The sequence below is a fragment of the Arvicola amphibius genome, chromosome 13 (assembly GCF_903992535.2).
Source record: "Arvicola amphibius chromosome 13, mArvAmp1.2, whole genome shotgun sequence".
NCBI classification, from domain to species: domain Eukaryota; kingdom Metazoa; phylum Chordata; class Mammalia; order Rodentia; family Cricetidae; genus Arvicola; species Arvicola amphibius.
In genome coordinates this window covers 37431917-37444076 of record NC_052059.1, presented here as the reverse complement: position 1 = coordinate 37444076, position 12160 = coordinate 37431917, and the positions used below count along the sequence as shown (strand labels likewise).

At 44.5% G+C, this 12160-nt stretch overlaps 1 protein-coding gene across 3 annotated transcripts in view; it reads left to right on the top strand.

Annotated features, from left to right (window-relative positions):
• Window positions 1-12160, top strand: part of Enox1 (ecto-NOX disulfide-thiol exchanger 1) — a 551532-nt gene that overhangs the window by 454154 nt on the left and 85218 nt on the right. The gene's annotated exons all lie outside the window — the stretch shown is intronic.

Sequence of the window (12160 nt, the reverse complement as noted above, 5' to 3'; positions counted from 1 at the left end):
GGAAATGACAATAGGCAAACTATATGGAAGAGATACGCTTATTTATGATGTGCATGATTAAACACTAAGTGTGACCACTCGCCAGCCCAGTGTTACATAGTGCTTGCATGCTATTTTCCCTTTGGAGGGGACAAGGCAAGGCAATTTTGGGTAAACGTAAGTGATTTTTAGGAATACTCCACAAGCCTTGAGGATATGGGACATAGAACTTAGACAAAATCAGTTGGGTGCCAGAGCAGACAGTGGATGGTCAGTGGTTCTCTATGGATGTTAAGCAGCATCAAACGCAGTGTTGACAGACATTCGTTTCTCTCCCGACACTATCAGGACCCACTGAGACACACTTGCAGGACAGGGAAGTAGGACCTGGTGTCTGTAATGAAAGATCTTTAAGGAAGCCTGCTGGATACTTTCTGACACTGGGGAGACATTGCCCTAGAAACCCTGACTTACCCCCAAGTCCCATCCTTGAAGTTTCTTTAGAAGCTTAGCATGCAAGCAAACACTGTCTCTCAGGGACTTCCCAGACCCATGTCTGCAAGCTCACCCGACGTTTATGTCTCTCATTAGGTAGAGACACCTTTCTCAGGACTGCTCCACTCTAAGGCTTGGATCCCGTTATTGGAGAAGTCTGTCCTCATGGGTACTTCTGTTCTGCACGCCTTCATATATGAAAAGAAGGGTAGTCATGTGATTTTTCTGAAATTCCATGTGATCATGCTATAAAATGTTGTTTTTCTACATAATTTTGTAATTTTTGAATGTGAAAGCTGAGTTCTTAAGATCCTTAACATTAGGTGTAAAAGAACTGAGAGAGTCTGAAATTCCGAGCCGACCCTGTGCCTTTTCTGTATATGCAACATTTCTTTTTCAACAGCCCTCAGATTTCCTAGGGAAACATGCATGTGATTTCACAGTTTGTTTAGGATAGCCTAGCATCAGGATGAACAGACAGTAGGCTCCCTGGGTCTATCTGGAAATCCCATCAGCAATCATACATCCGCAGAACTTCACTTTAGACATGCCCACAGAGGTGGCAAGGACCTGAGCCTTCCTCAGAGACCAGCAGTCCCCCCCGGCCCCCAGAGGCCTAGTGGAGAACAATTTCCCAGACCTCTCTTGGTTTACGCACCAGGCATCCAATGAGATCATGAAGTACAGCCTACACCTTAAAGGTTTCCCCAGGCATGCTACTTGGTCAGCAGAATTAATGAGCAAATGCAGCGCATGCTGTCTGCCACGTACCGAGGGAAGAGACGAAAGGCCTGGAGTTCAAATGCCAGGCCCCAGCAGTTCAAAGTCCTTTATGTGTTTCTTCAAATGAGCTGGGCCAGAGGACATGGCGTGTGGCTTCTACACAGAGCACAGACTGATTAAAGAGAAGAGGAAGCAGCTGACCATCTTTATTCCACAGGGCCCTGGAGGTCCTGCCCACAAGCAGGCTGTTGTTTTCCTCTCAGTCCTGAGTATTCAGGGACATGGCCTGAATAATGGCAAGAACTCCTGGCTGGTCTTTGGACTAAACCACGCTAATAATAACGACTTGAAGCAAAGGAGGAGGACAGGGACAGAGAGTTCAGAGCCTAAAGGAGACACCTTTCCCCACCACTCATTCTTAGGTACACACGTGTGACTGGCTGTCACCCACATGGGTGCTGCTTCCCCAAAATGCCCTGCTCTGATGAACTGATGGGAACTGCAAACAGCAAAGTGAGATGCAGGAACCATCTCTAGCCCAGTTCCTCCCAGCAGAAAGTTTCTCTCTTTTTCTTTGCCTCAAGTATCCTAAGGAAATAGCCGACCCAGAAATTCTTAGAAATTCTGGGAAAGAACACCCTTTAGGGAACCTTCTGCCTGTGATCGGAGGACATGGTGAAGCCATGCTCCTCAGGGTGGTCAGGCTGGAGCTCCCAGTGCATAGCATTTCTCCGCTAGGACAGAGACAACTGCAGCAGGCAGGAGATTGCCAGTGAGACCTACAGGACAATTGATTATGTATATAAGGGCTTGCATGATACCTTGGGTTTTATTTCTTAATAACCAAAATATTTCAACGTGTCTCTGCTTTTCTGGTTGTAAAGACTTTGCCATTCTATTTTTTACTCTTTTTCTGTGCAAAAATGATTAACAGCCTCTCTTTGGCTAGAGTTCCCTGGTTCTGCTTTAATATAATTCTTGGCAGACCATTCACACTCTGTCATTGGTCGGTCTTAAGAGGGAAAAGGCATCTGTTGGAGCAAAGCTAAGGTTGTGTTGAAAATGGAAATGGTTCTGCTAATAAACTGAAAACCATGGCAGGCTTCGCAAGGCATCCACTGACAAAAACCGGCCCCCTTCTCTGGAGCCTAGAAAGCTAGCTTTTGATAAGAATGTGAATGGGTTACTGCTTAGCTTGCCTCCTGCTGGAATCAAGCCACGTCTAGTTAATTAAACCCACGTCTAGTCCTCCGTCCACCCCTGCTACCTTCCCTGGCTCTATCTGTTCTTCCATCTTTTTCTCTCCAAATGGACAGTGGAGGTGGGGCAGCTGTATACAAGGACGACAGGAGGGACGCTGCACCTGGGAGGAACCCAATAAGTTTTAGAATTGTTTACGTTCAACAAGCCATTGTAAGCGGGAGTGGGGGGGGGGGGGCTTTTGATCTTATGAATAAGGCCAAGCGCAAAATAATTACTAGGTAGAGCTCTGCTCATTGTCTCCATTGTTCTCCAGTGCCTGGCCCCAGACTGTTCTCCAAACAAATATGTTGACCTTGACTCGCATGTCCCCCCCTCCATCCCATCGCATTGATGGCATTCTTTCACAAGACAGTTAAGGCCAAGAACATTTGCCCTGACTCAATTTTAAAGGCACATGTTAAGATGCATATTCAGTGAGGATGCTCACCTTTGCCAAGACATTCAGAACTTGGTGCAAAACTCGGTGTCACTGGCTGGATAGGCATTGGCAAAGCACCACCGTGGCATGGTGAAGGCATTGTGGCTCCAAATAGAGAGTTAGACCTGATACCCCTGCCCTCCAGGGGGTGTGATGGATGCCTTTGGAAGAAATAAAGCGTGGTATGTTAATTAAGGCACCAGACTGAACAAGAGGTGTGTCCTAAAGCCAGGAAGTTGTGTGGCATCACCCATCCCTGCCTTAAGGTTATGCCGTCCATCCACTCTTCCATGCATGTTCAGAAATCACAAATTTTAGAAAAGAATGAAAGCGTCCTTGCTTATAACTGACAACTCTTCAATCATTCTACAGTATATAACAAATGCTTTGAGATTTTAACTTAACCTCGCTGAAGCTCTGGGTTCTTGGTATGAATGTGTGTGTTCCTGTGTGTGTCTAAGCATACGTAGAAGTGTATAGGTCAGAAGACAACTTTCTGGAGTCACTTCCACCTTCTACCTTGTATGAGGCAGTGTGTCTCTTACTATTTCTGTCACTATGCTACATATTTCAGACCAACCAGACCTCAAGCTTCCCAGTGCTTCTCCGACCTTCACCTCCCACCTAATTAGGTATGACCTCATCTAGTTCCTTCCCCCCCTACCCTTTTTTGTTAAACTGGGTTCGGCTCTAGGGATCCAACATCAGGGTCTCAGGCTTGCATGGTAAGCAATTCTGCCCACTGAGCCTCTCCCTACCCACAAATATTTTTTGAGCGATGAAGCTTTCTCTACATTGTCAATTGTCCATATAAATCCACAATACCATTTTGTTTTATTATTATTGTCTTTCATTTCACCAAGAAGTTGAACAGTGATTTCCAGCCAAATTAGTGAGCCAATGTTAATTAGAATAGCAGTATTTGATCTGAATAGTTGTATCCATAGCAGGATGCCTTGGGTTTAAAAATATAAATATTAAGGTCATCTTCGTCTGTTCCCTTGATTTCTTGAGTTCCAAGATTATCTCTGATTTTCTGTTACCAAATTTCCCTCATAATTAGGTTCTGAAAGCCCAGTGGGGATGCCCCCACGGGGAGTCTGAGAAGAGGTTCAACACAGGCTCCACACCAGCCAGGCACAGGAGTTACTAAATACCAAACTAGAGTCCTCCAGATGACTAAAAATGTCTGTGCCAAAGGCAGCTTGCCTAAGGGTCTCTTAAGACGAGAGAGAGAGAGAGAGAGAGAGAGAGAGAGAGAGAGAGAGAGAGAGAGAGAGAGAGAGAGAGAGAGAGAGAGAGAGAGGCCTGAACTGTGCTCTGGGGCAGCTAGCCAAGGAGGTTTAGCACCTGACAGAACAAGAGGTGTCTGCTGTGGAAAGTGGGCGGGCTCAGTTGGTAGCTGCATGCCAGGGCTCATGCTCCCCAAGGCAGGGACAGCATTGAGTAGAAGCCTAGGCTAGGACAAGCTGCTTTCTCATGTCCGGACAGCCTCGGACATCTCCTAAGAGCAGTAGCATCTCTTTAGGAAGGACCCCGGGACCAAAGACAAGCCCTCGCTTTTCGGCCTCAGCTGTGTGTCTTCCGGGAATCTAGGGCCAACAAGGGAATGGTTTTGCTTTGTTTTCATACACTGTGCAAATCTTACAAATGGACTTCAAATAAATGTTGATTTGGGGTCGATTTTTCAGTTCCCTGATTTTATGTACAGTTACAATTCCCTGCCATAATAGACAGACTTCTTTTAAAAATATAAAAACCATTTCTCCTTGAAAATTGATTTCCCTGTTAAATATTTGGAGACAGATGCTATTAAATGGACCCTGTAGATGAGGAGCCCTTTCTGATGGAAGCCCTCCTGCTGCCCAGACAGGCCCTATGTGTCTGGGTTATACATTCTTGATCTTACTGTAAGTTTATGCCCTTACTGTTCTGTGGAACCCAGCAATGCTACAGTTGACTCCTGACTTTCCTCATAATGAGCAAACTTTCCGTAATCGACTACTTCCGGTAAAATTGTCCTAGTTTTTGAGATCGCCTGTGTCGAGGTGATCATCTAAGGGTCTCCCCAGGACTCTGCTGTCTTGCTGCCCTTCCTTAAAAACTCAGTGGAGCCCTGGTCAGGGTCCGACACCTGTGCTCTGTCTGGAGCCAGGAAGGCTCCCTCGATGGGATGGATGGCTTCGCCTTTGCCAACCCCAGGTGCATGTACAAAATGCACAGGGGCTCTGCAAGGCTGAGAGTGAGCCCTTCTGGACCCTGCAGAAGGCTTAGGCTACTGGCTGCCTACCAGGCAGAAGAAGGGAGTGAGAATCTCTAAATCATTGTCTGAATGGAAGAGCCAAGAAGGGCTTGACTGTGAAGGATTCAAACAACGGGGGTCTCAGCCTCACCCCTTGCATACAGCCCACAGTACCCCAATATTTTTCAACTTCCCAGAACACCCTCAAATCTATTCTGGCTCCCTGTGGCTGGGGGCATCTCGCTGTGTTAAGGCTCACTGAGACTCCCCAGTTTCCTTAGCGGGCTCGAAGGACACCGAGGGAATATTTATGTAATAAGATGCAAAGTTGCTATGGCAAATACTATAGCAACCTAACACCTCCTGGAGCCAGGCAGGGGCCTGCAACAGCAGTCTAAATTTACATTTACTGGAGTGTCATTTTTATCGACACTCTCAGCATCTCGTCCTGACAGGATGTTAAGATATGTTGTTCGGCTCGAGTTGCAGCAAAATTAGCACAGTGTTGTTGGAGTTTAAGAGGAGTCTTCATGACTTCTGGAAAAAGCTAGCAGACTAATCCTGGAAGGGGTTCGATGGCAGGCTCCAGGTGAGTTTGTAGGTGTCTCTTGTTTTGCTAAGCGTGGGGCTCCAGCGCCTTGCCTTAATTCCTGGTTTCCGCCTTTACTCTGCAAGCGCTCCAGAGGCATACCTGACCATGAAAAGGGAACTTGTTCTCAAGGCTGCTGCGTGCTGTCAAGGGCTTGCTCGCCTATGATTTCAGTAGATGCTCACAGAAGATACTTTCAGCGTGTTAGCTCACCGCCCTCCCCTTGAAAAGCAGCTAGCATGGTTTCATATATAAAACCATATACTACTTCTCATATAAAAACAAAATACAGCCTCTGAAGGAAGTCAGCGGCTAAGGATGGCGAATGTAGCAGAAAATATGGCTCTTGCAGTGCTAGAGGGAAAGTTTGGATTTCTCATCTTTTGCCCCTCTGTGTAGCAGAACTATCTATTTCAATGTATTTTGTAAAGCTCAATAGAGATAATTTTACATTATTTGGTTTTAGACAGGCCTGCTAATACAACACATTTTTAAAAGCCGTCTGCTACATTAATGACAGAAAAAAATGCAGAGCAAGTCTGTGTTCTTTATTGGCTCGTGGATTTTTCTCACAAATCACTGGGAGCTGAGGCTACCGTGCGTGCCCACCTGAGGTTCTCAAGGCCTAGTTACGGAGACGGTCCTCCAAGACCTTGTTTCAGTTCCATTAAATGTGAGCATGGCTGAGAAGCCCTAGATATGGAGGTCAGTTACTAATGAAAAGTTCTTACCCATTGATTTTCTTCCATGTCTCTCCGTCTCAAGTTTTAAAGTGTGCCTCCAAGGCTGTCAAAGTGGGACACTGGCCAAGAGAATCAATATCGAACCATATTAAAACATAGCTGTTGCTAACATCTTAGCACCATGATATACTGCCAATGGGCATCGATGTCCTTATCCTCATCTGCTTTTATATCTCATTGTTCATCTAAGCACACTTGGTGGCGTCAAGCAATTAGACCCTGGCCAGACATCATCCTGATCAGGTAGCCCCACACTAATGGAAAAGGAGACCCTGGCCAGACATCATCCTGATCAGGTAGCCCCACACTAATGGAAAAGGAGACCCTGGCCAAACATCATCCTGATCAGGTAGCCACACACTAACAAAAAAGGAACCTGAAAAAAAGTCATTGTTTCCTCTCTTATTTTCAGAAATTCCACTTTTCATTGCGTGTTTATCTTGTAATTAGAAGTCCTGGGAATTGATGCTTAAAGCAGCCTGCAAGTTGTTATCATATTATGTTTCCTGTGGCTCCGAGATGCTTCTCTTGTGCCTATTGAGTAGTGTGTTCAGAACTGGGGCATCCCGGTTTCAGGACACAATGTGTAAGATCTCCTGAGAAGTTTTTATGGAAGAATTTTTTTTTTATTTAAACTCCAACCACTAGCAGAGGAGCAGAGAGAATCTTCTCTGGGGCCACAGTTGCTGACATGTTAACTGGAGTGCTTCAGACTGGACAATACATGTTCCACAGTGAGTCCTTTCTGATTCTACAGCTTCTGGGTTTACACTTGGGGCATGTGGCCATTGCATCTCGAAGCTGTTATATACATTTTCATTTCCCAGTATTACTTTAGAAACGTTTAAATATCTCATTGTACTATTAGGTACACACTGCAGTAGAGTATTGTTTAGTGATACATATAATCAGATTTGGAAAAAGAACCATGTTTTAGAGATGTTTAAATGGCACAATTGAAGGTTCTCAGCATGGTTGCTAAGTGATAAAAGCTTTTATGAAATTACTTATGTGAGTAATCCCAAATGTGTGCTTATATAAGTGTACATGCAAGATTTATTTGTTAGGAGGAGAGCTGTAAGGAAATAGGTAAAAAAAAAAATATTTAGAGTGCGTGTCTGTAAAAGATGATAATTTGATTTTTATTATAAATTTTTATTTTTCCTTCTTTGTGTATTTCCAAAATGCCTACAATTGTAGAGGTGTGTGTGTTATCTTAATAATACCATGAGGAACATTAAGTTTAAAATTCTGTGCCAAGAAATGTTAGCTGGATAGCCGGATATCAAATGCACATCTGGATGGGCGTGAGGGTATAGCTTGCAGAAAGAAGGGTACATAGAATAGCTGCAGATGATGAGAAAAAGCTTCCAAGTTCTCTTAAAAAAACAAAAAAAAATACTGGCTATGAATAAAATAGTTGCTATGAAAAGGTGAACATGAAAAAATATGATGGAGCACATACCCATTTCAACAGTCCCAAAGCCCAAGGCCCCCTCTCCGCTAACACTGGTTCACGCAGACACCAAACCTGTAGCAAGAATGAATCCTGCAATAGTAAGTCAGCTGGGTGCTGACAGTGTAAGGAACCTTAGGATGTTAGCCGAACAGGTCCCACAAGTGTTGCATAGTAAAGGTGCACCCAGGAAACTGCATTTAAGTCAACTCCAACAAAAATAAATATTCAGGAAAGTTGCACAGTCTGTCTTCTGGTTGAAAGATATTTCTTTAAAGAGTGCCTGCTCTGTGGGTATAGACAGAAAGAAGAAACAGTTTGGAGAAATGTCAGGAGTGGATGAACCATGCACACAGTTGCAGCCAGTGTCCTCTGTTACCCAACTCTCCAAAGTGATAAAGAGAAAAATAAGGATCCTTCTCTCTGAACATGAGCACACAATAATGATTGGTCTAAGCTGCAATATCAGCCCTTTGACTTCCCATCATATTCCCTGTTTTCTTTGTACCCCTAGGGCCTGCGAGAGCCCACAAGACTATCAGTATATTGACTCAACATCTAATTTCAGGACTTATTGAAGTGCCTCTCCCTGTTTCCCTGTTCCCAGGGCTTTTCTTTATAAGATATGCCTCTAAATACATCTTTGAAATAGAAGTCTGAGGGAGAGCATACAGGACAATATCAATCTCACCGCACTTCCCACACCCAGGGAAGGTTGTCTCTGGAAGAGACACTAAAAGCAATATGTTTTCTTTCCTCAATATTCTGAATTCAATAAGGACCAAAATTGAGTTTTTGTACCCCTAGTAATAAGTGGAATTGCTTAATAAATATAAAAAGTCAATAGTGGACCTTGTTGAGTTATTGTAATTATAAGTTGTAAGGCTCAATCTGTATTATATTTGGCTAGTCTTTTGGGGCCAGAATGAGAACTTTCATTCTTCTCTTAGTGACTTACCAATCGGTTTCTATTTTTATCTTCATACCAGATTCTTCTTGTACAGTTTGTGTAATGCTTAAAAAACCATCCCTTTCCCCGGCCTTAGCTCTTGGCCTCTGTGATTATCCAAAGCATTGTCACAATACAAAGCAGTGACAAAATTGAACAACATCCACTGGATCATTACAGTGTGTCTGGGACCATGGCTTTTGTCTGGAAGTGCCAGATTAAAGGGGAAATTACTAAAGTCGTGTAAGACTAATTAAGACTCGGTCCCTGAAGTGGAAGCATTGCTCATACATTCTAGGAAGTCCTCACAGCCTGTTACGTCCTCCTTTGCCTAGGCTAGCCTTTGCCAAGGATAGCCTTTGCCTAGGCTAGCCTTCACTTGCTGTGCACTCAGTTACTGCCCGAAGCCAGCAGGGAACCCTTGCTATAAAGAATGGCAAGAAATAAGAGACTCTGAAAAATGACAGTTCATCTCAGCTGTGAGCCTGAGAGAAACTTTTGTGTGCTTTAAGCCAACAGGGTGAGCACGTCTGAGGTGTGAGAGCTTCTCTCCCCGGGGCCCACATTCTTTTTTCTGCAGAATTCCCAGCATTGCACATGGTAGGCAGATGGGGGATTTTTGGATAGACAAGAAGCTACAGCTAGGAAGAACTTATTTTGCATCACTTGGGGGATATTTTTGTTCTTCATTCGGAGCCAAACATAAAAACAAAGACCATAATTTCCCTATGCTTCACAATGTTTTTATATTTTTCAGATAAAGACCCTGAGATATTTGTCCCAAGTATGAGAATTGGTATCAAGCTTCAAAGTCCCCTCCCGCAACCCTGTGTCTGTATATGTGCACATGTGGGAGGCCAGAGGATAACCTTGGCTATTGTTTCGCGGGCACCTTTTAGGTTCGCTGGCCTACCCTCTCACCTGCTGGCCTAAAGCTCACCCAGTAGGCTGGGCTGGTTGGCCAGCCTGTGAGATCCAAGGATCCAGCTGTCTCTGTCTCCCACAGGGAAGGGGTCACAAGCATGCACTGAATTACTTGGCTTGATTTCTTTAACGTAGGCTCCGGGAGATCCAACTCAGGGTCTCAGGCTTACCAGGCAAGCACTTTACCGACTGAAGTTTCATCCTGTCCCCTCACCTTGTCTTTCTCAAATCTACTGGTGCCTCCCTCCTTTATGAAGCTCATGTCCACTGGGCTCCAGTATTGATAGGGACAGCAGTATGGAGGTACAGAAAAGTTTGCAATTTCCCTCACAGCCGCTGTTCCTTAGAGACACTAGGTGGTCCCCCAGGCTACTTCCCCTCTTCCCTGTGGAGTTGGGCTTTCCTCGTTGTGTATCAGAGACTCGTGTGTAACTCTTTAGGGCAGAAAGAATGAGACACCCTTTCAGGTTATTAAATCATGGGGAAATATGGATAGGTAAAAGACAAAGCTAAGAGAAAGAATGGTATCGTTTGAAATCAGAACAAGGTTGAAATTACTGCAGATGAAAAATATATCTTTTATTTTATTTTATTATTATTTTGTTAGTGAAAGTTGTTAGGTCCTATTAGGGGAGGCCGCTCATTCATTTCCCGGCCACCCAGACTTCTGAAATAATCACACAGAAACTATGTTATTTAAATTACGGCTTGACCAATCACTTAAGCATATTGCTAGCTAGCTCTTACATCTAGAATTAACCCATTTCCATTATTTTATATTTCACCACGAGGCTCGTGGCCTACTGGCAAGGTTCCAATACTTCTGTCCCCGGTAGAGACTACATGGCGTCTCTCTTGACTCCTCCTTCTTTCTCCCAGCATTCAGTTTAGTCCCCCCCCCCCAGCTCTATTCTGCCTTATCACAGGCCAAGCCAGCTTATTTATTCATTAACCAATGAAAGCAACACACACACAGAAGGACTTCCCACCCCTAGGTCCTGGGGATTTTTTTAATAGAAATTAACATTTTAACTAGACTTTTTTTTTCCCCAACCCCTGCTATGTAACATTTAGGCTCCTAAGGAATATTATAACTGATGCCAGCTCATCAGCCCTGTGTTAACAAAGCGCTTTATAGAAAGCTCTCCACAGCACTTTTTCTCTGGAGTTCAATAAGAAGCGAGTAACAAGAGAACTGCCTCCTCTGAGGAATTCTTTTAACCTTTCAGAAACAAAATATTTCATGCTAATTTCTGCTTAATTAGAAGGAAGTCATTTTTTTAAAAAAAATATCATTGACTATGGGCTTGAAGCCTGTTCCATCCCTGACCCCTTTAATTTAATCAAGGTCACCTAATAAACTTGCCCAAACAGCTCTATTTCTCAATTAGAAAAAAAGGTAGTGCCATTTAAGAGCATTCAGTGTGTGATTAATAGCCCTGAACTGGGGACTCATCCTATGTGGGGCCTTTGTGAGGAGCCGCTTGTGAGAATAAAACATTGGTACCTGGAAATCATACTCGTCAGAAACTCAAAACAAATCACCTTAATGAGCAAAGCAAAAACCTGGCTGAGTGAAGATGTGAGGAAGGTTATCCTACCCAATATAGAAAAGGTCCTGATGTCTGAACTTCTCTCCCCATTGGAGGGAGTTGGAAACTGCTATAAGTTAGCCATGCAGACAGTTTATAAAACGCATGCTACTTTTTCCTGCCCAAGGGCTCAGAAAAGATGGACTCTAAGCTGCCCAAATCAGGCTTCTGGAGAACTCCAGTGTAGAAATGAGTCTGTTGCTAGAAGAGTGGAACCAGAGCCATCTGTGTGGATGAAATGCCCAGCATTCCGAGAAGCTGCCCTGGGCCTCCTCCTGAGCTGAAAGATGGCCAGCTGCCTCCGGGAGCTGTTTTGAAGAGAACATTACTCAGGTGTGAGAACAGTGGAACAGTAGAGAAAGGAACCTGCGAGACTGAGCACTGCCTCCCCAGTGAAGTGCTGACCAGCGTGGAGAAATAACCGAGCCAGACCAAACCAGACTCCTAGATGCAGCTTAGTGTTGTTTCTGGAACAGCTTGCCAAACGCTGTCCCCTCTCCAGCCACCAGCTTTCTTAAAGGCAGCGTGCGCTCACGCTTAGTCTCCTTAATAAGATTATGGGGAAGAATCGATGAAAGGGTTTATGGCAAGTATACACAGATGGTATGAGTGAGCGTCACGTTCTGAGCTACTCATAAGGATCACCTGGGGTCCTGCACAGGTATCCGTGCCCTGGGATAATGCCCAGTCATCTGCTTCCAAAACACTCCCCAGGTGATTCTGAGGTGCAGAGGGTAGAGAGCGAGCCTATAACATGAGGGTTGATGCTTCTTCGTGGTTGGAGGGA